At 48.0% G+C, this 27,117-nt stretch overlaps 1 non-coding gene and 1 pseudogene across 1 annotated transcript; one reads left to right on the top strand and one right to left on the bottom strand.

Annotated features, from left to right (window-relative positions):
* Positions 1 to 2,825: 2,825 nt before the first annotated feature.
* LOC147746952 (U2 spliceosomal RNA) lies at positions 2,826 to 2,940 on the top strand (annotated as a pseudogene).
* A 6,508-nt stretch (positions 2,941 to 9,448) lies between these two features.
* Positions 9,449 to 9,564, bottom strand: LOC147746951 (U5 spliceosomal RNA). Its single transcript, XR_015300443.1, has one exon. It is a non-coding gene; the product is annotated as a U5 spliceosomal RNA (small nuclear RNA).
* Between the last annotated feature and the right edge of the window lie 17,553 nt (positions 9,565 to 27,117).

The following is a 27,117-nucleotide window of genomic DNA, read 5'->3' as shown; positions in this document are numbered from 1 at the left end:
TGATTAGTGCATGTTTTGCATTTATGTCTTAAGGGCTGATTATGAGTTTGGCAGTCCAGGGACTGCCTTCGGCGGCAGGAACACCGCTGCTGATAGGTGGCCCAACCACCCGGTTACAAACATGGCGGTTGGACCGCCACAAGACCTCCGCCAATGCCAGGATCCTGGATCCTGTGGTAGCAGCGGTGGGGAGGGTGGGGGATTGGATGTGGTGCCGATGCCGGCACCACCATGCCATTTCCAAGTTGGGGACCCCACCACGAAAAGGTCTGTGGGAAGGAAGGTAAGGGGCCCCAAACTGGGCTCCTGGGTGCTTTTCCTCATTGGTCATTGTGGCTGGGGCACATGTTGTGCCCCCTATGCCTGCACTGTTGTACGCACACATGGTGACTGGTAACAGCGCGCACACAACAGTGTGGCGGCATTGCCTACAGGTTCACTCTGTGGGCCGAAACATAACACTGCCTCAAGACCACTACTGGCACACCGCCGGCCCGGTGGTTAACTCGTAATGTGGTGATCGGGATGTTGCCGGATTGGTGGTGTGCTCCCGACCACCACAACGGCGGTCTGGCAGTCGTACCGCCAAATTCACAATCCGTCACTTAGCATTTTAACCTGATAGATTGCTTCAGCATTTCTTTGGTGAAATCTGTCAGGGGAAAATTGCAGAATGGGATAATTGATACACAAATCAGAATTTTGATATGTGTACAAACGTCCATTTGCACATGGGTTGGAATTTTACACATAAATTTCAATCAGTGTCTGATTAAAGTCTATACGTTAGAGTTAGAAGGAGGTTTTGTCAATATATTTTGGACTGTCTCTTACCCTGTATAGCCTCGCAGTGCTGTTGGGCTCAAGTATGTTGTATTGTAGTTGTATTTATTGAGCGCCTCATACTCCTATTGAGCCGCTGATGCGCATTTGTGGTTGGGTAGCATGCTATTTCGTGGAGTGCCATAGATGGAACAGTGCGTATTTTTTGTGCAGTCTACACAGGGAGGGGCATATTACCAACAACTAGCGATATTTATCGCTAAATGAGCTTAGCGATATTTTTTTTATCGCCGCACATCGCCGGATTTTATCGCTGAGATAACGTGCTATTAGCAAAGTTTATCTCAAATGCGATAAAATATCCGGCGATAGCGGCTCAGTGCGTGAATATTGCTGGAAATTCAGCGCTATTCAGGCATTAACGCCAATAGGGTCATAACCTGAATATCCAACTCCCATTGGATATACAGGTTAAGAAGTGGTCTGAGCAGGCGTTAGTTTTTTTATCGATGTGCCTGTGTTGATAATAGGCGATAGCGATGTTAGCGACTGCTTTCAGTCGCTAACAGATTGGGTACGCCCACTTTGCATGTCATCAGCGATAAATATCACTGACATGCAAAGCGGGCCCCAAACCCCTCGCTATCTCCTACAAACTGTCGCTAACTGCTGTTAGCGACAGCTTGCTAATAGGGCGATGAAATTATCGCCGCTTTAGCGTGGAAAAAGTCCCGCTAAAGTGGCGATAAGCCCATTGATAATATGCCCCGAAGTTTTTTATATCAACTGTCAGGACCAGAATAATGCTCCTAATATGTTTTGTGGCTAAGCCTCTGCAGGAATTTGAAGATAAAACAAGTGAGTGATGGCTTCCTTAAGCATTCTGTTTTAATGGATGGAAAGAAGTGTGGTAGTACAGCACAGTGATATGGCCGAAGTTGTGCCCTAAACAACGTGTGGTTGCATTTAGTCATGGGTGTAGAAGAGAAGTGTGAGGATAAATGCAGCCATAACAGCTAATACCCGCCATCTATAAAGTGATCTGTGTATAGACCATTCAGGCAGATTATGCAGCAGACGATGGGTAATAAGGAAAATGCTGCAAATCCATAACTGTGGAAAACGTTGTTGCCGCAAAATTGCAAAATTCAGTGGCCTTGTACATATTGAACAAAGGTGTGTGTAGTGCTGCAATTCAGCCTGTTCGTGCACCAGCGCTGGGGAAGAGAGAGGCAGCAGCCATATTTAGTAAATATTGTGCTGCACTGCTCCTGTTCTCTTGTTTCCATGTGTCCTGTCATTATACAAAACTTTACGTCCAGAAGTAAGTGTGCGGTGACAAAGGCTGTTACTGGATGTCCCTGGTGCATCAACAGCACAAAGGTGCAAGAACACAAGCCATTACTAGACATCCCTGATGAGTCACCAGCACAAACGTGCAGTAACACAGGTAGGGGCATATTACCAAGCAATAGCGATAATTATCGCTATTGCTTGGTTAGAGACAAAAATGTACAGCTGAGCTGCGGTGATTTTTATCGCAGATAAACCTTGGTATTACCAAGGTTTATCGCAAATGCGATACAAATCGGCCGCAATGCATGAATATCGCTGAAAAGTCCGCGATATTCATGCATTACTGAGCTAATACTCTTAGCCATGTTATCCACCTCCCATTGGAAAACATGGCTAAGAACTGCTCAGGGCAGGTGTTAGCATTTGGAGATATTCGCGCTTAGCGCGAATATCTCCAAAAGTTGGAAATAGGAGATAGCGATGTTAGCGACTGTTTCTAGTCGCTAACATCTTGGCACGCTCACTTTGCATATCATTAATGATAAATATCACTGACATGCAAAGTGGGGCCCAAGATGGTCGCTATCTCCTACTAGCTGTCATTAACTGGTGTTAGCGACAGCTAGGTAATAGGGAGATAATTTTATCTCCACTTTCTTGGCTTTTAAAGATAAACCCCCTTGATAATATGGGCCGTAGTTTTTAGATGTCCCTGATGAATCTACAGCACAGAGGTGCAGTAACACAAGCCATCTCTGCCTTTTGACTAAGATCAAGAGTAGTATCTGTTCTTATTAGTTTAAACGCACAATTTTTATGCAAGTAAAATTGATGTTATAGTAACTATGACTTGTACTTAAAAAGGGAATACATTTGCTGTCGACACGACTAGCGTTTAATTAAGCAGGAGGAGGGGCGCCAGCGTGCTGGTGTCTGTTTTGCTCATTAGGAGCACAAAAAAGGGCCCCGAAGGACCTGTAGTAAGCGTTAGAGCACCGGAAACATTGCGCTCCTTAATTTCTCTCTTTCCTGGTGCTTCGGTGGACTAATGCTGGAGGATTAAAACCTCTCATAACACCCTTCACAGGCCTGTGCAGCACCCAGACCTCTGATGAGGGGATTTATGCTTAGGCGGTAACCCCTATAACCCTTGCCTTAGCTCTAGGGCATGACTATACAGTGTTTCTTGCACTGCCCACTATTTTAGTCTGCTGCAAGACACCTGAGGACCCCAGGTCACAATGGTAAACCCAGCAGTAACCCCAAAATTACCAGTAAGCCTAAAATCCAACAACTGGGTGACGAAATGGACATTGGAGCCCCAGTGACCATCACAGATGGCAAGCCCACCCCGGGAGCCCAGAAGCCCAACCCCAAGTCCCCTGGGGAGGGCGGCAAGGAGGCAAGCAAGGCTGCACCTCTAGAACCAAGCACCAGCGCTGGGAAGGCTGGTGCCCCGAAGGACTCAGGGCTTAAGGCAGGTGCACCTGAAAACCTCAATGCCAACAAACCAGGGAGTGGGGGGCAGAGCGAGGCAGGGACCTGGCAAGGGACCACCCCTGAACCCTTCAATGGGTACAATGTCTCCCACTGGCATACCCAGGTAATGCAGTGGGAGGTAAGGGACAAGGAAGGGCCCAGACTGGACAGGGTCTTGTTCTTGAACAAGGTCCACAAGCCAGCAGGAGTCCCTGTGAATGAGGTGCTGAGCTGCCAGACATCCTCGTCAGGCATGATATTTCTCCTTAGTTCATCACCCATCCTCTCTTTAGGAAGAACTGGGATTTCTTCCAGGGGTAGAAGAGGAAGACACCCAACAGCACCTCCAGCCTGACTACAGGATGGGCACTGGCAACAACGGAGAAGGGGGTGACATTTGAGATGACCTATCCCCGCATCCCAGATACAGACATCGTGTCACTACTCCAGAGGTACGGCACCATCATGAATGGACCCACCAAGGTCAGGGACAGCAACGGAATATGGAACATGACCTGGCGAGCAACCATCGACCTCCACAAAGACCCTGCAGGGAGTGAAGGAATGAAACACCCACTGACAAGCTTCTACCTAGGAGCCGACTAAGTGAGGATCAGGCACTAGGGACCACCCTTCACCTGCAGGAAGTGCAAGGCAGTGGGCCACAAGGGAAGAGAGTGCCCGAAGAAGTTCTTCAGGGTCAACAAGATGTGCAACTTCTGTGGAGGAGAAGGACACATGCACTACCAGTGCCCCAAATTGGACAAGCCAAAGACCTACACCACAGGTGGATCCCACCGCCAATGTCAAGGTGAACGGAATCCTGAAGGCTGCAAGGAAAGAAGTGGACAAGAAATCAGAGCCAACCAGAAAGGTCGAGCAGAAGAAACCAGCACTGAAGGTGGTGCCACCTCAAGGACCAGGCCCAGCACAACCCCAAGTGGACCCAATTGCAGAACCAGCTACAGCAGAGGAACCAACACCCCCAATGGAGGAGGAAGAAGCAATGGGAGCCAAGTGCTCCAATGGAGACCCCGAGGAAGGAGCACCTGAGGCCCAACCAACGGAAAACCAGAGGGAGCTGGACCCAGAGCCAGAAGCAGGCACCAAGAAAGGAGGGGAAGGAGAGAAGGAGGCCCCAGCCAAGGCAAAGGGTAAGAAGAAGAACAACAAGAGAAAGAAGTCCCACCCAGATAACAGCATCAGGAGCGACGCTGACCAGGTGATAGAGGAGGAATAGAAGAAAGTCAGATTGCAGATGCTGCGGGACAAAGGAAAGAAGGAGAAGGAAAAAAAAGAGGAGCAAAGGAGGTAGACCAGGTCAGGAGGGAAGACAGGAACCAATCCGCCACCAACTGACATCAAGGCTGACCCGACATCAACAAGGAGGATACGGGAGACCAGACCCTCCCCCGGAACAAGAGGAAGAGCACAAGGAGTAGGAAGGATGACTTATACTCCCGGAAGAAGCTCATCAAGGCCCAAGAACACAGGAAGACAGAGGACGGATACATCACCGTGGACTCTGGAATGGAGGACAGCAACATGGAGGATGACGGGAACACCCTGAACGATCCCGTAGATGCTATCCGAGAGGACCTGCAGAGGCTGCACCAGATGATCAGTGAAGCAGCAGATGCCAGAGCAGAAAAGTAGGAGAAGGACAAGGAGGACACCATCGTGTGGATAGATGTCACAGAAGCCACCATGGAGCTCTCCATTGAAAGCCCAGAAGAGACAGCACCAGTGATAGAGGGCCTACAGATGGTTCAGTACCCTGCGGTTTAGTAGCCCTCCTCACAGAAAGGTTCAGAAACCGGACACTGACTGTTATCGGTGAGACAATGGCTATATTATTGTTCACCCTAAACGTCAGGAGCTTGAAGGTTCAGGTTAGGTGGGTTGGCACGTTGCGCTTCCTGGCTGCACAGAACCTAGATATCTGCTTTCTGCAGAAGTGCAGAATTCCGCTCGCCCAATTGTACACCCAGCTCAAACAGCAGTGGACGCATGTCCCATCATTTTAGTCTGGAGGAAACAATTACAAATCATCTGGAGTGGCCATTCTAATCAAGGGGAGGCAGTTCACCATGGACAAGGTCACCAAGCAGGTCAATGGCAGAGTGCTGGTCGTGGCTGGTGAGCCTGTTAGGCTCATCAATGTCTCTCCCCCCCAGAGAAGAATGAGTGACTCGAGATGTTCAGAGTGCTCAGGATGCAACTCATGACCTCCAGGACCATTCTGATGGATGATGATTTTAACTGCATAGTAGAGTTGGATGGACGCCCTGGGTCAGGCTCTGCAGGGATGAATGTGACATCCAGGCTGTTGGTGAAGATTATAGGTGAGACACCTCTCCAGGATGTCATTGGGAGCATGTGGACGAATGCTAGGAATGTTTCTTGGAGTAGGCCGGACAGATCCGTGCAATCAGAGATCAGCTTCCTATTCACTTCCCTAACGGTAAAGCATGGTCGAAGCTCCAAGGTCACCGTCTACTTCTCTGACCACAGAGCAGCCAGTTTTGAGAGGGAACTTGCAGGGATGTTCCCCACCAGACCAGGATCGTGGAAGCTGAACTGCTCGTTGCTGGAAAACAAGGAGTTAGGGGCGAACCTCAGAGCTGTGTATGTAGAGTGGAGAGAAATGAGAGACCTCTTTCAGCAAGTGATGGAAATGGGTGAAGGACAGGTTGTGGAACTTCTTCCAGGATGCAAGCAGAGCTGCTGCAAGGAAAAAGAAGAGGTTGTTTAGAAAGCTGCGGAGCAAACTGCAGCAACTGTAAGAACTCGAGCTCAGGGGATGGGACGTGGATGACAATCTGGATGAAACCTGAAAAGTGCTCACGGAGCACTTCAGGGAAGAATCCAGTAAAATCATCTTCCGGACCAAAACCATGAACCTCTAGGACGAGCAATGCAACTCGTTCTTCTTTAAAAAACGTCACTTAGCCCACACACTGCTGGTAGAACTGCGGGACACCACGAGAAATTGAAACCTTTTCTTCCCCATGATGACCTCAAGACAGTAGTCCAATCACTAGTTCTCTCTAAAATCGACTACGGGACCGCCATCCTAACAGGGACTCCAAAAGCTCACTAATCGTTTTCTGGCAACGCTCATGTATCGCCCTTGCTTGATAATAAGGCCCTCAGACTTCAATATCCGAGTTCACTTCTCTCTCTCTTGACATTCAAGGATAGTTGGTACCAGACTGTTAACCACCTTTTTTTTTGTTCTCTCCCCCTCCAATGCACTGTTTACTTATTTTTCATGCTGCATTTTTTTATCCCTGATTCTTCTTTCTTACTGCCTGCCTACTATGTAATGCAATTTCCTTCTGTTTTTTCCAGCATGTATGTAAAGTGCTCTGATACCTACGGGTCAAGCTAGCGCTATATAACACTTTTAAAATGAAAAAAAAAAGCAAAAAAATAAAATACTGTTTATTTGCCTCATATAATTACCAAACCGTGCCCAGAGTTTAAATGAAGGGGTCTCAATCGTCTCTTTTCCTTTTTTTTTTTTTTTTATATAGATCAGATGAAAGTACCCCAAATCTTTTGCCTCGCTTTCAATGCCTTAGTACCCCTTAGCTTGGCCAACGAAAGTTCCATCGTATGTATTTCATTAATAAGGTTCCACCACTCCATAATAATGGGTGGTTCCTTAGAGATCCAAGTCTGTGCAATAACCAACCTAGCACAAGCAATAGCAATAGAAATCAAGTCTTTATACTTGTTATTAGTATCTTGTATATCTAGCAATACTAAATGTGCCGAAAGTGTTGGAAATATAATTTGTCTACTGTTTAAAGCCGCGGTTAATCCTTTCCAAAATGCTGTAAGTTCCGGACATTGATAGAGCATGTGTTCTATACCGGCGGCTTCTAGATTGCATTTGGGACATTTAGTTCGCTCGCTGAGACGATTTCCCGGGGTCCAACTAGCAATTCTTTGAGGTATATAGTAGATTTGAGTCACCGTTCTATATAATTGAAGCCTTAAGCTTGAGGATTGGACCACTAGGTTTATTTGTCTGAGCGAGCCTGCAATCTGGCTAGGATTGATGTTCACACCTAGTCGGTTAGTCCATTTTTCCGCCATGTTTTCACAGTTTCCTTGCTTGTGGCTACTTAAGTAGGCATAGCTCTTACTAATAAATGATTTAGTATGTTTCATTTATTAGTAAGAGCTATGCCTACTTAATCTTCTCAATCAGCGGAGTAAGCGTGCAGCAGCTTTCTTTTTCCTTTAGACGCCATCTGCCAGGCCCCGAAGGAAAGTTCATGTCACCAGTCAGTGTGTAGGCTGATTACTTTTGGCTGTTTCTGGACTAGTGCACCAGGTATTACTGTTGATATCCCTGATAATATAACAGAGATTAACTGCAGCAAGCTTAGATGCATGCAGTCTTTTCTATCCATTGCAAAAAACTATAGAGTAGTCTTCACAAGTTCAAAACTGCTCTCATTTTGAAATGTGGGCCAATTTTAATTATCTGATTTGCTAAATGGGGGGTACTTTTAGTCTACGGCAGGGTTTATTTTCTGTCCCAGTCCTGCCCTGGAGTGGGGGGGTTTCTTTTCCAGTCTGGCCGTCAGGAACAAGTAAACTCTGACAGCTCAGGGCTGGACTGTCTGCAGCTCTTCGGCCTACATTAGCCTACTACGCCACCATTCCATTGTGTAGCCATATTGTACTGAGAGCCCGCGGCATGCTCTTTGTAATCTCAGTATATTTCTAGACACACTAGCCTCTAAAAGTTGTGCCTGCTGCACAGTGCTGATCTACAATTGATGCCTTGTCAGGCTAAGCAAGTGCCTCACAGCCCCCTGCAAACTTCCTTCAGTGTGTCTTCATTGCTGTGAAGGGCTTTGCCACAATTGTTTTACAGTATGGTCATTTTAGAAAGAGATTGTAGGTTAGAGAGCTTTCATTTCAGGAGTTTTCCATTAGTTTCAAGATATCTTATAGAGCTTCTCATTCTTCAAAATATTGTACATTCTGATATTTAGCTCTTTCAATACACTTCATTCCATAGTTATAATGGTGAGAACGAGTCACACATTTCGCAGATAAATGATACTCAGAAATACATTGAAACCATTGAAATGTTACATATTAGCATATGCAAACTTGGCAGCTATGATAGACTGTGCAAATAAGAAATTAAGGGGCATATCATCAAGACCCGGAGATAAAATTATCGCCGCTTTAGAGTCCATTTTCGGTCGGAAAGCGGCGAAAATGTTATCGCCTAATCAGCAAGGTCATGGTATCGCGTGAATCCTTGCATTATCGCCCTTTCCCCCAACACCCATCTTTGCATCTCTAATGAGATGCAAAGTGGGTGTTCCTCCCCTGACCTAACTGGACAAATGTCGCTAAGCGACATTTCTCCAATTATCAATGGGCACGCTAACCTGCAGAGCGACAAGCAAAGTAGCGATAACCTCTGTTATCGCTACTTTCCTTACGCCTGCTTCAAGACTGACTTAGCCATGATACCCTATGTAAGGTGGATATCATGTCTAAGTATGCCTCGCCCTATCAGCAAGCTTACGCTAAACCTTGTGCGATTATCGTTGTATTTCCAGCAATAATCGCACAATGCAGATTTACCTATCCCTAACATTGGGGTGGATTATGCTGATACGACTCTGTGGGCCATATATTCCCCGCTAAACATTTTATCGCCCTGGAGTTTGACAATATGCCCCTTACAGGTTCGTGCTGCTCAAACTAGTGTAATTTCTGATATTGATGTGTTTGCCTCATCTTCATGTCACTCAAAGCCAGCTTTTGATCGTCAGGCTCATATAGTTCAATATAGATCATCTGCTTATTATAAATTCGAAAGTAATTCTTATTTTTATCTGCATTGGGGAGCTCTATCAGAGATAAATCTTTCAAAAATTGAGTGAAACTCTTTAATGTTCCTCTCCACGGAAATCTTTAGTAAAAGGCGAAAGATTTATTCGGTTTGAAGAGAAACCAGAGTATGATCTATTATGACTGAAGCAGAGACCGGAGGGAACACAACTCCTTGGACTCTCAGTGTGGGGACACAAAACTAAATGAGTACTTGAAACATGTCTCAGTGAATAATTTTTGATTGAGAATGTGATCTGATTAAGTGGTAAAATCAATTCAAGAGCATAAGAGAGATAACAGTGACAGGGGATTGTGGGTATGCAAATGAGTCCTACAGGAACCACACGTGACAAGACTTCTTAGTCATACGTGACCATCGAGAGTGTAACAGGTTTACTTTAGTTGCTCTCACTGCGCAAATTGTGCTCTAGAGATAATAGAACGCTTTACACGAGCATTACGTTACATCCATCACACACGGGCAACTTTTTAAACATATTATTTACCCGCGGAGTCTTTATGTGATTTTCTGCGAGTAACAGGCTGTTGTACCGCAGCAGGGACTCGAACCCCTTGCTCCAAGGTCGCAGCCCTGGCTGTTAAATAGCCCGTTCCTCCGCCTCTCGCTCAGCTCAAGCAGAGGATCTGAGGAATCTTACCCTCCCCTGCACTGAACTTCCACCGAAACATAAGAAGATAGTACATTCTACCTCTCCAGCATTTTTTTGTTCTTTTTCTCTTTCTTTAACAGATGAGGCCAGCTCTATCAGAGATAGAACTTTCAAAAATTGAGTGAAACTCTTTAATGTTCCTCTCCACGGAAATCTTTAGTAAAATTTTTTTTTTTTTGTAAAAATATACTTTATTTAAAATATTTGTCAGGTTTACATTTTAAGCAGTCCCTTATATTTGGGTGCTGTACATTTAACCATTCTCAAAGAAGCGCATCAGGCTATCTTTGGTGGTTTTCCATCAAGATTTCTCATTTTACCCATCCAGACCAACTCCTGATTTTCCAGGTTTCCTTTGCCCACTCTTGTCCAAATCTATGGGTGTCTATGCACATGTAAGAGAACCTTTTAGTGAAAACAAGTTTTTGGCATTCTTTTTCCGTGATTGCTTGGTGTTTGTACAAGGAAAGGTTCCTGTTTTCCCACATCGCCTCTTTCACGCAGTTTATTATTCTCCATAGTGTCCTTTCTTTATGTGCATTGCAATTCATGCCCAACCCATATAGAACCAGTTCATAGGACAGGGATGCCTGTCCTGTTAATTCTTTAATGAGCTGTCCCATTGCCTTCCACATGCTTTGTGCTCCGCCGCAGTTCCAAATGAAGTGCATCAGGGATTCATCTGCTGCACAGCCTGGTGTTGGGCATCTTGCTGTTTTTGCCAGTTTCCTTGCATGTTGGAATTGTTTCACGGGTAGGCATTTGGATACCATCATCCATGCCAAGTCTTTCTGGGAGTTTGTCAAGTCTTTGTGGTTCACCATCTCCCAAACCTTCCCTGATTGCTTCTCTGATAAGTTGTTTACCATTGTCACTGAGTCTGTTTCTTTCAGTTCTTTGCTTAAGGCCATCTGGGGTGTGATGTCCTTCGCTTGAATTTGTCTCTCTTTCAGCTTCTTGAAGAAAGGTTTGATGCCTTTGTACGCAGGGGGTGGTTCTAGTAAAAAAGGCCTTGTATTGTCCAGATTACATATGCCCTCTCTTGATAAGATGAAGCTTGTAGCAAACAGAGTGTAGGCAGCCACATGTGAGTCTTTCTTTGCATTCCCCAGTATGTTTTTAACAAAATGTGACATCAGGAAGTCATGGAGGTTTGGCAGGTCTTTCCCTCCTTTTGTGGGTAGTTTAAAAACTGTGTCTCTTTTTAGTTTTTCAATTTTTGACCCCCAAAAGAAGTTTGCAAAAAGTCTTTGTGTCACTTTTGTCCACCTGTATGATGGAGGGAAAATCATGGCAATAAACATCAGGATTGGTAGACATATTGCTTTCAGCACCAAGACTTTCCCTTCCAGGGAAAGTTTTCTTGTCGTCCAGAGCGCCATTTTCTGCTTGAGCTTGGTCTGGATCTTCTCCCAGTTTATTTCTCCCGCCATGTCCTGTGAAAAAAGAATCCCCAGTATCTTTACTGGGTCTTTGGAAGGTTTCACTGGGAGCTGAAACAGTTTGTCCCATTGTCCCACCGTCATGCAGTGTGTTTTCTCCACATTCACCTGTAGCCCAGCTGCTAGGAAAAAGAGTTGGGTTATAAGGAAAGTTCTTTTCATGGATCTAGTATCAGTGCAAGCAATGGTGACATCGTCCATGTATGCTACACATTTGACCTGTTTGCCTTGGCTGCCCGGTACCAGAGGGCCAGTTATGCACTTGTCCTTCCTGATGGCACATAGGAGAGGTTCTATTGCACATACAAAGAGTGCCGGTGATAAGGGGCATCCTTGTCTGACCCCCGATTCAATGTGGAACCCCTCAGATAGTGTACCATTTATAAGGACCTGGCTTTCACATCCAGTGTATATTAAGCCAATAGTTTTGATGAAACCTTCTGGGAATCCCATTTTCCTGAGCACTTTGAAAAGGTATTCATGACTTAGGGAGTCAAAGGCTTTCTGGAAATCAAGGGCCAAGATAGCTAGTGGATTCCCCCTGTCTTTCGCTAACCACAAGGTGTCTCTAATAATGGTCAAGCTGTCCCAGATTTTCCTTCCTGGGACCGCACATGTTTGGTCTGGGTGCACGATGGAGGCCAGCACCTTTCTGCATCTTCCTGCCAGGACTTTACTTGGGATCTTACTGTCCACATTCAAGAGGGTGATTGGCCTCCAATTGTTGATGTCCAGCTTGTCCCCCTTTTTCTCCAGCAGTTTTATGATGCCCTGTGGAAAGGAGGGGGGTAAAACATTTTTTTCCAAGCATTCTTTCAACAAAATCCAAAATTCCTTTGCAATAAGCCCCCAGAAAGTTTGGCGAATGATTTATTCGGTTTGAAGAGAAACCAGAGTATGACCAGGAGTCGACTGAAGCAGACACCGCACTGAACACAACGCCTAGGACTCTGAGTGTGGGGAACAAAACTAAATTACAACTTGAAACATGTTCTAGAGAATACTTTTTTATTCATCTTCTGATGAAATTAAGTAGGAGAATTACTTCAACTATATAAGAAGGCTTACAAGTGAAAGAGGATTGTGGGTATGCAAATGAACCCTACTGGAACACACGTGACAACACACGCGACCCTCGGGAGTGTATAAGGGTTTACTTTTGTTGCTGTCGTTGCGCAATTGTGTTTTTCTAGATATTACAACGCTTTACACCAGCATTAGTCTGCCTCCACTACACATGACAGTTTCAAAAAAATTATTTAATTACCCGGGGTCTTTTCGTGATTTGCTGTTGAGCCGCAGCCGGGACTAAATTGCAACTAGAAACATGTTCTAGCGAATACTTTTTCATTAACGTTCTGATCAAAATAAGTGGGGAAATTACTTCAACTATATGAGAAGGATTATAAATGAAAGAGGATTGTGGGTATGCAAATAAATCCTCCTGGAGCCCACGTGACAACACTTCTCAGTCACACGTGACCCTCGAGAGTGTATCAGGGTTTACTTTTGTTGTTGGTCTCATTGCGCAATTTTTCCTTTTCTAAGTATTACAATGCTTTACACAAGCATTAGTCTGCCTCCACTACACAGGGGCAGTTTTAAACCAATATTTAATTCCCCGCTGGGTCTTTTCGTGATTTGCTGTTGAGCCGCAGCCGGGACTCGAACCCTTGCTCCAGGTCGCAGCTCTGGTTGTTAAGTCGCCCCTCCTCCGCCTCTCTCGCAGCTCGAGCTCCCGCAGGAGGTCTGAGGGTCTGACCGGCCCAGTCACCGCCGGATCAGTCCACCCCCTTCCCACAGCTGTGTTTTCGGGTCACTGAATGGGGCTTCACCCGCAGAACAGCAGCAAAAGCTGCCCATTTTGGAGCCGGTGACCCGGCTCGGATCACGGCTTCCGCCCAACGCAGGGGATTCTGAGAAAATCACTCTTCCTCGTGCCTGAAAATGTGTCTGGTTGTTTATTTTATTTTTTATTTTAATGCAGATTTTTATAGCACGAACTCGACCTGAAGGGATTGGATCGCTTTACATGAGCACCATTTACAATACACAAGGACACATTCAGGCACGGGGAGATTAAGGGGCATGTTAGCAAGAACCTCGTTAAAATTATCGCAGTTTTAGCATCGGCGATAATGGGCTTGCTGATATGCGTTTCAGAATTCCAATAGAAGCCCAGGTTAGATGTGCAGGACATCCAACCTGGGCATATTGAAAGAGGTGACCCTCTGAGGAACTCCTTGCTGCCCCGGGGACACTCTGCTGCTTTGACCCGTTTGACCTTGCCTTAACTCCAGCTCCTCGCCGCTCCCGCTTCGCGGGAGCCGCTTCGCGGGAGCCGCTTCGTGGGAGGGCCCACCAACGCTGTTTGCTGCCCGTCTGCCGCGCCTGCCGTGAGTACAGTTCACCTGTGGTGCAGAGAGGCTGCAGGGGAGGAGCGCGGCAGGGACTCACTGTTCCAGGAGTCCCTGCGCGACCAAGCAACATCCGGTCAGCGCCCCCCTGCGTGCCCCGCCCACAACCGGCGAAGGAGAGAAAAGGAGCCCGGGACATTGGAACTGCGTGACCCTCTGAGGAACTCCTTGCTGCCACGGGGACACTCTGCTGCTTTGACCCGTTTGACCCTTTCTTAACTCCAGCTCCTCGCCGCTCCCGCTTCGCGGGAGCCGCTTCGTGGGAGGACCCACCAACGCTGTTTGATGCCTGTCTGCCGCGCCTGCCGTGAGTACAGTACACCTGTGGTGCAGAGAGGCTGCAGGGGAGGAGAGCGGCAGGGACTCACTTTTCCAGGAGTCCCTGCGTGACCAAGCAACATCCTGTCAGCGCCACCCTGCGTGCCCCGCCCACAACCGCTCTCCTCCTTCAAAATCCGGTAAGGGCCCGTCTTGCGGGATGCAAGCGGGATGCCGAGCGAAGCCCGGGCAAAGGGCGGCCGTCCGGGGCCAGCAGGGGCCGGGACGGGCCACCCCCCTAAGAACTCAGGTAAAATTGTGATTTTTGTTGGACTATACAGCACTTGACTATTTTGCAGTATCTTCCATATGTCTGCCTACACCCCAATGGCTACTCGTTCAGGCAGATGTTCAAGGCGAGGGGGAAACTCCACGATAGGCACTATGGACAATTTCATAACTCGCGCCGTTTCTGTTGTGGAGAAGGAAATAATCCTAGCAGAGCGAAGACTATCGCGGGAATATCTTGCGCATAAGCGCTCTTCCCTGGGAACATTGGTACAGGCTATATCCCCTACTAACACTATTCCAGCAGAACCCCTAATCTCCACAATACCAAGCTGCATGCAGCCTTGCACTGTTGACCCGAGGGCAGATAATGGTCTCCTTGATATTATCCCTGATCCAGTGACAACAAACAAAACTCTAAGCAATGTTGCCACATTAAACCACTCAGTTACAACAGTAGCAGACCCACTGACTCTGCCCGTAATATTGATACATGAAGACCCCGCAGGACAAGACCCACTATCCTCCCGATAAAAGCAAGTCGTGTAGCACTAAAAAGGAAGAGACTAGTTACCCCGCGTAAGGGCTATAGACTGAAGGCCCTCAAAAGAATACGAAGGAATCAAATGAACGGGGGCGTCTACTGCAAATCCACAGGGTCTGAGACCATGCATAGAGGGGCAGAAGTAAGCGAGCAGCAAGAGGGTGACCTTGCAAATGCTTCTGCCGGTCCCGCACCGGACATCGAACTGGACAATTGCCCAGAGGACCCTCCAGTAGTTAATTCTCTGATGGAACAGATCCAACAGCTAATGACAACCCTGATTCTATCTGTAATTGAAAGACTGAAGGGATCTTTCGGAGCGTTTGGACAAATTTGAACAAACCTCACTGGATAACTTTTTTGCATTAAAATCATTGGTTAAACTACACTCTAAGATTGGAACTGATACCACAAGGGGAGAATCTAGCCCAACTATTCCCAAACCACCGCAACAAACTCGACCACCAAGAAAAGATAAGGTGATAGACCGGAAAAAGGACAATGTCGCACCAGGGGGATCGCAAGCAGACCCCTCTAAGGTGCAGCCAAATAATGGAGGAATACAATCGGCTGTCCCCCCAAAACCTGCGCCACGTAAAGGGAAACAGGATACTGTAACTACCACTTCTCAAACTTTGGCGCCACCAAGAACTGTCGAAGGGGCAGGAACCTCAGCTTGCACTACAAACAGTGACCTTAATACTAACGACCTAGTAGCTGATTGCAATTCAGACAAACTAGCGTCCAAACAAGCTCCAAATGCTGACCTCCCACCTGGGTGCCAACCCTATGTGGTAGTGCTCACTGGCGTGCCTCCTCCGAAACCTAACAAAAGGGAGTCCTACGACGAACTTAAAAACAAGACCTTATACTGGTTGAGAGAAAACAGACCTCTGCCATACACCATTAACTGCCAGGTTATCCACGTCCGAAGAGTCAGTGGTTGGGTACCAGGCCAAAGGACATAATAGGGGACTGCATCTTGGTGAATTTTAAAGATCCTTCAGTAGCACACCTTGTGTACGGCCAAAATCAACGGAGAGGACATCTAGGAATCGGAACTTGTGACCTTAGTTACTTTTACCCAAAGCAACTAACACCAGCTAATAGAGATCCACCTTGGGTAGGCATGATGAGTAATAGGTACTCGTTCTTCGATCCCCCAACACCTGGTGGTGGAATGTATGCACAGAAATTACAGAATATGGGCGTGGACACAAACTGGTCATGGTGGGGTCGATGACAAGTAGGAGAGTGTGAATGTTGGGGAAACTTTTCCCCTATACCCAGTGACCACCTAAAGGACTCATGTGTAAGACCAAGCACAAGTACCTGGGTAACGCCCCCTGCAACTGAACCAGTCAAAATTACACGGGCTGGAACATTGACTGCTAGGATTTCTAGAGATTACCAAGTGAGGGCACCAGTGGATATTTGTATCGCACAGGACCAAAATATGTCGCTAATGGCACGTACGGAGCTTCAAGAATTAGTGTCCAGTAGTGGGCTTCTGAATGGCTCTAACGAGGGGGAAACATCAAATATGCACAACGAATACCCCAGTAGCTCAGTGTGAGAAGTTGGCCCGATATGCAACGTTCGCTATTCTAGCGACCGCTATGTATCGTTCCAACGACCCTTATGGTGTTTGGTTGTAAGTCAACCTACAGACCAGCTATCCTAGTAGCGTGGATACGAGCAGTCTAAGGCTAAAGACTCGAGAGGGCGCGTTAAGCCAGCTGTTTACCACACATGTACCCCTTGAACACCCAGTGAAAGGACACCACACAAGTGTTATGAAAATAAACAGTATATTTATTAAGAATCACAACAGCCCTGTACTCTTTATGAGGACAGGGTACTAAGCACAAACCAAATCTCTTTTAGTAAATACTTCAAGTGCACAGTTTAAAGACAAGTGTCCGAGGACACGGAAAGATTAAGGCAAGTCGGAAGCGAGGGACTCGGGACCCTAGAGTAAGGAGGCTATGCAGGCACCGAAATGCCGAGTTTACCTAGCCACGAGGGCTGCGGCTGCACAAGTCTTACAGGCGTCGGGGTCTTCGCTGACGAGCCAGGAGCCGGAAGAAAAGGAGTTGCTGGCCGGCGACCAGTGGTGTATAGTTCGTAGAGATTGATGAAAAACCTGAAAGCAGAGGGGACCAAGTTCGTACTACTAGCCAGTAGTCAGAGGGTACCAGGAAGGCACCAGTTGGCCGTCACCTCGACCAGGTGAGTGGGCGACGCTAGGCTCTGCAGTCTCACGGACCAGGAGGCGTTGTCGGCGACCACGGTGGAGGTGCGAGCTGTCCCACGACGGATGTCGCTGTCGGCGTCTTGAGTGGACCAGGAGGGTCCGGGGTGCTTCTCAAAGAGATGGAAGCAAGGGCCAGTCTGGAGCAACCAGACCGGCAGTGTTGGTTCTCGGATGTCGTCACAGAAGGGCACAAGCCAGCGGCTAGTGACCGGACAACGTGCTGAGCAGCGAGCAGAAGGGCCCCACGCAGATCGTGGAGATGCTGGGAGACTGCACTTCGGTGCTGGAGCGACTCAGGGTCGGGGCTTCTCGGACCCCAGAGCACTCACCAGAGAGTTATCTCGATGGTCGTGCTGGTTTTTAAGAGCGTGCAGGTTCTGATGATGGCCGGTCCCTCGAGGTCTCGTCGCACCCACAGATCACAGCTGAGCTGATGACGTGGGTAGAGGTCAGAGGTGCCAGGGAAGCCGGTTCTCGTCGAGCTGGGCCGTCGGATTCCTTGAGGAAGGACTTACAGCAAACCGCAGAGTTCTTAGATGGTGCCCGCTGATGCAGGGTGACTACTCCTTAGCCACAAGGGAGAAATCTTGAGAAGAGTCTTGAAGTCCTTTCGTAGAAAGTATTCTTGATTCAAAGATGATCTAATTTGGAAGGGTCCCCGCTCCGGCCTTTATCCTAAAGAAAGGGGCGGGTGCATGACTAGGTCCTGCCCTAAGGGTGGGACCAGGAAGGGGGGTAGTTACACCCCTCTCCCCTGCCGGACTTTCCCCAGGCCAGGGCTGTCGCCCCTGGAACTGGTTCTAACCGGCAGATGCGTAGTGAGCACCGGGGTGCCACTCCGCAGTCACCTTCTCGCAAAAGCCCTACCTACCCAGAATACACAAACCCTGTCTGGGACGGTGCGAACACCGCCCTCGACAGGAAACCCTTTGTCCAAGTGCTCCTCGCTGGAAGGACTCCCAGCAGCAGGAGGTCAGACTCGTGTCTGTGGTGGCAGCATCCATTTTGTGGAGCTGAGGCTTTCGTTAACTTTAACCGGGGTTCACAGTTACGTACATGTCGTGTCCCTCTAGAAGGGCGGAATGCTAACCTCGTCGCCAGAGTTGGTGAGAGGGCAGCATCCCGATTCGTATGACACCTTACTCGACATGTCTTGATAACGCGACACCGAAGTTACCGATATGGTACGCGTTATCATGGAACAGCCATTGGGTCTTGATTCCGCAAGCTGCAACCGGGCTCGGCTCGGGCCAGAGCTTAGTTCACACGAGCCCATGCACTCTGCCTTCAGGATTGTCAAGGCCTGCCATAGGAGTGACTGATAGGAACTCGGGTGTCCATTGGAGGGTTAGATATAGGGCTACTATATCTAAAGCAAAGGGTGATTACACGACTTCGCCCCAGCTGTCATGCAGCCAGTTGTGTCAAATTTAGGAGGTCAGCCAGGGGTGGCATAATACATGCTTCAGCCCCTGGCGGCCCTGGGTACACCCATGCCCTGCGTTACGGGGTCTGACAAGGTGGCCCAGTACCAATTGGAAATGTACCTAGGGTACATGGAATCCATTTTAAAGAGAGAGCAGTAGGCCTGGGGTCCTGATTGGCAGGGTCCCAGGTCGACTATGTCCAAAACCAGCTAAAACACAGGGCAAAAAGTTGGGGGCAACCATAGTCAGGATGTACCTTCCTACACAACCCCCCCCCAAACGAAAGGAGATAAGGCTATCCTTGTCCAGGTAAGCCTCTATTACCTAAGTGGCCATATAAGGAAGGACCAGCTCTGGCTTGGTTTCCCCCTGTGTCATGGTCCACTAGGCAACCCCTCACCCTAAGGGTATCTGAGGGTCTCCACCATAGGGAATCTCTGTCTCTGGTGTGTCTTGGGAAAGAAGAAGGCTGATGCTGGGATGGAGTACTAAAGTGAGGCTCCTCTACCTTTGGGCTCAACTTCCTCCAATCACCATTCATCATGTGTGCCTTCCTTTCTTTAGCTGAGATGCACTGAGCTCTCAGGGTCAGCCTCTGGCTACCTAACGCTGGAGGCTGAGTCCCTCTGTTTGGCTTACTGGAGGGACAGGTCAGGTCTGGGGTTTTTAGGCCCCATGTTTGGCTGTGCCCAACAGTGTCCAGCTGTGGGAGTTCCCTAACTATTTTTAAGGGGGATCCCTCAGGAGTCTGTTCTATTTTCACTTGGCTAGGTTTACCGGCTTCAGTGATCCTAATCTGCTGATTAAGGGGTTCTTTTGGACAGGGGGCCCTTTTGGGTCCACCACTGGCCTCCCTGATCTCTTCAGCCCTGGGCTGACTGAGGCAGGGTAGAGAGGTGCAGTTTACCTGCTCCAGACTGGGTCCCACCTGGGAAGGGTCCACTGCCATCAGGGGCTCTGCCAGGCTAGGCCTGACTACCTCTGGGGCAGTTCCTTCAACAGGGGTAGAGTCAGTTCCCTGAGGAGGCTGGCTCTCACCTAGTGTCTGGGAGGGGGAAGACTCTTCTTCCTCCTCAATGCTCTCCGTTTGAGTGGAGTGATCCATTGTTTCAGGCTTCACAACCTCACTATCTGTCTGAGTAGAGGCTGAGACCATTTCAACCTTGCCAACCTTTTCAGGAGGGCACTCAGTCTGTGTTTGGGCTGTGACTGTCACAGCTCTCCTATCCTGCTCTGGAAAGTCTGTCTGAGCCTGGGCAGTGGCTACCACTGCCCTTCCAACCTTTTCAGGGAGGAATGGTGCTTGGACTGGGGCTGTAGCTATTACTGCCCCACTAACCTGTCTGGATAGGCCTATCATTCTGGAATGAGTTTCTTGCTCCACCTCAGCCCATGCTGAGAGTTCCAGGTCATTCCCCAGTAAGCAATCTACAGGTAGGTTATCTGTCACTGCCACTCTCATGGGCCCTGTGACATTACCCCAGCTGAGCTTGACTACTGCCATGGGATGCCTTCTCTTCATTCCATGAATGTCTGTCACCTGATAAGTAAAACCAGGGGTCAGTTGAGCAGAGGGGACCAGATGGTCACTCACCATGGTGAGGCTGGCCCCTGTGTCTCTGAATGCCTCAACTTTCTGACCATTCACTAAAACTTCTTGTCTATACTTGCCCAAAATGTGGGGTCCAGTAGTGAAGTTGGCAAACCCCATGCCAGTCTCACAGACAAGAGTGTGGTCAGGGAACCTGGCTAAGCCATAGTCCTCCTGATTGCCCAAAGTAATGCCCACCACATTCTTGGGGGCACTCCCACCACCTGGGGGATTACCACTAGTGGTAACAGGAGGTCTGGGAGTGTTACTTGGGGGTATGTTTTCCTTATTGCTATTTTTAGGGCACTTGACATCACTTTTGTAATGGCCCACCTGTTTACAGGTATGGCAATAAGGCTTCTTCTGTTCTGAAGGAGTGTTCTGGGACCCACCACCCTTGTTGGAGTTTTGGGGCCCTTGGGAAGTCTTCTCTGTGGATTTATCCCCACCCTTCTCTTGAGGCTTGGTCGATTCCTTTTTCTGGTCACCACCCTGGTTTTTAGGCCTAACCCTGGTTCTGACCCATTTGTCTGCCCTCTTACCCAATTCCTGTGGAGAGGTCAGATCAGAGTCTACCAGGTGCTGGTGTAATAACTGGTTCTGACAATTATTTAAGATTTGCTCCCTTATAATTAGATTATACAATCCTTTAAAATCAGTAACCTTACTGCCCAGCAACCAGCCTTCAAAAGCCTTAGTGGCACAATCGACAAAGTCAGACCAATCTTGAGACTGCGTTTTCTGGGTATCCCTGAACAGCACCCTGTACTGCTCAGTGGTTAGGCCGAACCCTTCAACGAGTGTGTTCTTCAAGACTTGGTAATTGTTAGCGTCCTCTACCCTTGTGGTGAGGAGCTTGTCTCTTCCTTTACCTTCAAAGGAGAGCCACAAGATAGCCGCCCACTGACTCTGGGGAACGCCTTGCACAGTGCAGGCCCTCTCCAAAGCAGTAATCCATTTGTGGATGTCGTCCCCTTGTTTAAAGGGGGGCACTATCTTACCAAGGTGTTTCGTATCAAAACTCCTTTCCCTATTGCTAGGTACATTGCTGCCACCAGTGGGGACTGCCCCACTTAACTGTTGCTCTCTAGCAAAAGCAAGCTTTTCTTTGGCCAGGGCAAGTTCTTCCCTTTCGATCCTCAGATTAGCTGCCCTTTCCTTAGCTTCGTACACTCTCCTCTGAGGGGACGTCATCCCTCTTTGAGAAGAGTTGTGAGAGCCATTGGTTCGAAGGGATCTGTTAGAGCCTCTGGATAGAGACCTAACTCGTCCATTCCCAATGTTAAGCGTACCTGACAGTAGCGCCGGGGGTCCCCCAGTACCACTATCATGTCTGCTTAAGTTGGACCGTGTCAGTCTGCCGACTTCTACCTGTCCCTTATCTGCCTCGTCCCCAGAGAGATCCTCATCCTCATCCTCCTCCGCATCCCCGTTCTCGGTTGCGAGGTGAATGAGGTCAGGATCGTCCCGGGTTCCCTCGAGGGGAGGCATGTCTCTTTCTGGATTAGAAGGGCTAAGAAGCTTCTCAGCCTTTCTGGCATCATAAGTCTCTAGGAGACCAATCAGAAAGGAGGTGGTGGGGTTAGCCCCTTGCTTAATTTTCCTAGAGGTACATACTTGTCGTAACTCATGGAAGTTAAGCGCAGTATATCTTGACGGGATGACCTGTGGAGGGTCAACTGGCACCAGGGGAGACTCGATGTTTCCTCCTGTGACCGACATACTGCTTCTAGTGTGGTGTAAGTGATGCACCTACCTACACTATGTGTTTACCTACTTTTCCCTTGCTAAGAGTTGTAGCCAAGGTGTGCTAGGCCTTGAGTAGCTACAACAGCTGGTTCAGTAGAACTCAGAGTATTCTAAGCTTTAGTTATATGTACTAACAGTACTTGTGCGATCTTTCAACAAGATATTCTTAGGATACGTGTGGCAAAACAACAGCAAGCTCAAATCCCAACCGCTGCTCACCAATGTGAGAAGTTGGCCCGATATGCAACGTTCGCTATTCTAGCGACCGCTATGTATCGTTCCAACGACCCTTATGGTGTTTGGTTGTAAGTCAACCTACAGACCAGCTATCCTAGTAGCGTGGATACGAGCAGTCTAAGGCTAAAGACTCGAGAGGGCGCGTTAAGCCAGCTGTTTACCACACATGTACCCCTTGAACACCCAGTGAAAGGACACCACACAAGTGTTATGAAAATAAACAGTATATTTATTAAGAATCACAACAGCCCTGTACTCTTTATGAGGACAGGGTACTAAGCACAAACCAAATCTCTTTTAGTAAATACTTCAAGTGCACAGTTTAAAGACAAGTGTCCGAGGACACGGAAAGATTAAGGCAAGTCGGAAGCGAGGGACTCGGGACCCTAGAGTAAGGAGGCTATGCAGGCACCGAAATGCCGAGTTTACCTAGCCACGAGGGCTGCGGCTGCACAAGTCTTACAGGCGTCGGGGTCTTCGCTGACGAGCCAGGAGCCGGAAGAAAAGGAGTTGCTGGCCGGCGACCAGTGGTGTATAGTTCGTAGAGATTGATGAAAAACCTGAAAGCAGAGGGGACCAAGTTCGTACTACTAGCCAGTAGTCAGAGGGTACCAGGAAGGCACCAGTTGGCCGTCACCTCGACCAGGTGAGTGGGCGACGCTAGGCTCTGCAGTCTCACGGACCAGGAGGCGTTGTCGGCGACCACGGTGGAGGTGCGAGCTGTCCCACGACGGATGTCGCTGTCGGCGTCTTGAGTGGACCAGGAGGGTCCGGGGTGCTTCTCAAAGAGATGGAAGCAAGGGCCAGTCTGGAGCAACCAGACCGGCAGTGTTGGTTCTCGGATGTCGTCACAGAAGGGCACAAGCCAGCGGCTAGTGACCGGACAACGTGCTGAGCAGCGAGCAGAAGGGCCCCACGCAGATCGTGGAGATGCTGGGAGACTGCACTTCGGTGCTGGAGCGACTCAGGGTCGGGGCTTCTCGGACCCCAGAGCACTCACCAGAGAGTTATCTCGATGGTCGTGCTGGTTTTTAAGAGCGTGCAGGTTCTGATGATGGCCGGTCCCTCGAGGTCTCGTCGCACCCACAGATCACAGCTGAGCTGATGACGTGGGTAGAGGTCAGAGGTGCCAGGGAAGCCGGTTCTCGTCGAGCTGGGCCGTCGGATTCCTTGAGGAAGGACTTACAGCAAACCGCAGAGTTCTTAGATGGTGCCCGCTGATGCAGGGTGACTACTCCTTAGCCACAAGGGAGAAATCTTGAGAAGAGTCTTGAAGTCCTTTCGTAGAAAGTATTCTTGATTCAAAGATGATCTAATTTGGAAGGGTCCCCGCTCCGGCCTTTATCCTAAAGAAAGGGGCGGGTGCATGACTAGGTCCTGCCCTAAGGGTGGGACCAGGAAGGGGGGTAGTTACACCCCTCTCCCCTGCCGGACTTTCCCCAGGCCAGGGCTGTCGCCCCTGGAACTGGTTCTAACCGGCAGATGCGTAGTGAGCACCGGGGTGCCACTCCGCAGTCACCTTCTCGCAAAAGCCCTACCTACCCAGAATACACAAACCCTGTCTGGGACGGTGCGAACACCGCCCTCGACAGGAAACCCTTTGTCCAAGTGCTCCTCGCTGGAAGGACTCCCAGCAGCAGGAGGTCAGACTCGTGTCTGTGGTGGCAGCATCCATTTTGTGGAGCTGAGGCTTTCGTTAACTTTAACCGGGGTTCACAGTTACGTACATGTCGTGTCCCTCTAGAAGGGCGGAATGCTAACCTCGTCGCCAGAGTTGGTGAGAGGGCAGCATCCCGATTCGTATGACACCTTACTCGACATGTCTTGATAACGCGACACCGAAGTTACCGATATGGTACGCGTTATCATGGAACAGCCATTGGGTCTTGATTCCGCAAGCTGCAACCGGGCTCGGCTCGGGCCAGAGCTTAGTTCACACGAGCCCATGCACTCTGCCTTCAGGATTGTCAAGGCCTGCCATAGGAGTGACTGATAGGAACTCGGGTGTCCATTGGAGGGTTAGATATAGGGCTACTATATCTAAAGCAAAGGGTGATTACACGACTTCGCCCCAGCTGTCATGCAGCCAGTTGTGTCAAATTTAGGAGGTCAGCCAGGGGTGGCATAATACATGCTTCAGCCCCTGGCGGCCCTGGGTACACCCATGCCCTGCGTTACGGGGTCTGACAAGGTGGCCCAGTACCAATTGGAAATGTACCTAGGGTACATGGAATCCATTTTAAAGAGAGAGCAGTAGGCCTGGGGTCCTGATTGGCAGGGTCCCAGGTCGACTATGTCCAAAACCAGCTAAAACACAGGGCAAAAAGTTGGGGGCAACCATAGTCAGGATGTACCTTCCTACACTCAGTACAATGCAAATCAATGCGAGATATAAAAATTCTGCCATGGAATATTGCAGGGTTGTCAAGAAATCTTTGTGACAGGATGTGGAGTTCCTTCATGGAAGAGCATGATATCATACTCTTACAAGAAACTTGGGTAATCAATATGGTTCATAGACTCGGTTACAAAGCATTTAACTGTGGGGCGATTGCATCTGCAAGAGGTAGACCATCAGGGGGTTTAATAATTTGGATAAGAATATCCTTGAATGTTGTTGTTTCACCTTTGCATTTTGTTTCCAATGATCTGCTTGGGGTAAAGTTGACCACGAAGGATATGGGGGATGTTTACCTGATAAATATTTACAACAGACCAAACGCCCAAAACAAGGAATCAATGGTTGTAGAACAATTAAGTTAGTATTTGGGTAACCTGGAGCTAAACTCCCAAGTAATTATAGGTGGGGACTTTAACTGCCAATTTGAGCCTGTGTCGGGGCTTGAAAATCTATTAGAAAATGAAGACAGGGCTCACGATATTCCTTTCCTAGATAGTGTAAAATCAGTTAAAAGTTCAGTGGCAGCCATGCAGATTTTTGAACTGACTGTATCTAATGATCTAAGGGCATGTAATGGTCGCCTTAATCCAGATAAACCAGCAAATTTTACGTATAACAAGGGGACCTCTAAATCACTGATCGATTTTATGCTGATCACAACCAACTTGTGGCACTTATTGCTGGCCTTTGAAGTTGTGAACAGACCAGAAAGCGACCACTTCCCTCTACAACTGGGGTTACTTTCTCACCCATTTTTGACATCAGATGATGAAATAGAATCTACCAGGGAGGTGGGAGAGGTCGAGGTTTCCAACAATAGAAGAGCTATAAAGTGGCCACACATACTAGCAAAAAAAGATACACTTGTGGGTATTTACAACACCTTTTCAGATATTATCCCCTTATACAACAATTTGAGTTTGGGTTCCCAGGAAGTCCTTAACATGCACCACCATTTAGTAGAATCATTAATCCCCCTTCTGAGCAAAATATGTTGTATTGATAAGGGCATCACAAGAAGGCAACTTGAACTAGAGACACCGTGGTACAACAAACAGTGTCGCCTAGCAAAAAGTAACCGAATCAATGCTGTGAAGTCCAAAGATCAGATGAGGGTAAGAGAATGTAGATACAAATATAAAAGACTTCTCTCTAGTGCAAAAAAGGAATGGGATAATTCGATCTGGGAAGATCTCCTAAACGCTGCTAGGAAGCACGACCAAAGCACCTTCTGGAGCTTGATATCAAAAAACAATAAAACGGGTCGCTCCAATAGGGACTGTTTTCTGGATGAGAAAATTTGTTATGATCATTTTGTAAAGTTATATGATTTGGTAGATGTGTCCCCAGACGAAAATAATCTAGGAACTGTTCTACCCCCGTGTACCAGCTTCCCCCAATTTAGCGCTGAAGAGACTCTTTGTGCAATAAAGGCAATTAAGGCTGGCAAGGCACCAGGCCCGGACAAACTACCTGGGGATTTATTTACACATAACATTGAAGTATGGTGTCCTTATATACATTTTTTGTGTAACTCTATTTTGGCAGGGACCCCGATTCCTGAAACGTGGAAGGGGGCGGAAATAGTTACCATTTACAAAAAAGGGGATCGCTATAATCCAGCCAATTACAGACCGATTAGTTTAATCGACATTTTACAAAAAAAAAAATTGCCAGGCATATTTTAAACCGACTTTTAGATTGGATAGAGGAATCCAAAATCCTCTCAAAATATCAAGCAGGATTCAGAATCAAGACAAGCACTGTGGACCAGGTGTATAGGTTTATGTGTATTTGCTGGAAATACGTCCAATTAAAGAAGAGCAGCCTATACGTAGCATTTATGGATCTACGCTCAGCGTTTGATCTTGTCCCACGTTCCCTACTATGGGATACTTTGAGGAATATGGGTGTCCCAGATGAATTGCTGTTTAACCTTATAAAGCTTCACACTGATAATTTTGCAAAAGTAAGGTGGGGAAGAAATGGTGAACTTACCCAGGCTATACCAGTAAAAAGGGGGGTACGACAAGGGTGCGTGCTGGCCCCCACCCTCATTTCTTTATTTGTAAATGACATCCCCCCTTATCTGGCACAATGCAACCACGATTCCCCGAAACTATGCAATGAGGCAATCACAGCATTGTTATTTGCGGATGACACCATTTTAATATCACAAACTCCCAAAGGACTACAAAACTTAATAAACCAGTTCAATAGTTACTGTGAACTAAAGGGGCTAAAAATCAATTCAAAAAAATAAAGTACATGGCCATTAATCCACCAAAAACCTTTAAGAAGAACTTGGCCTTAAAAAGTACCAAATTAGAGTACGTGGAATTCTTCGATTACCTGGGTATCAGGCTAGATAGCAAAATGTCCTGGAAAAAACAACTAGAA

The sequence above is a fragment of the Lissotriton vulgaris genome, chromosome 1_1 (genome assembly GCF_964263255.1).
Source record: "Lissotriton vulgaris chromosome 1_1, aLisVul1.2, whole genome shotgun sequence".
Classification (NCBI taxonomy): Eukaryota; Metazoa; Chordata; class Amphibia; order Caudata; family Salamandridae; genus Lissotriton; species Lissotriton vulgaris.
This window is presented reverse-complemented; position numbering and strand designations above follow the sequence as displayed.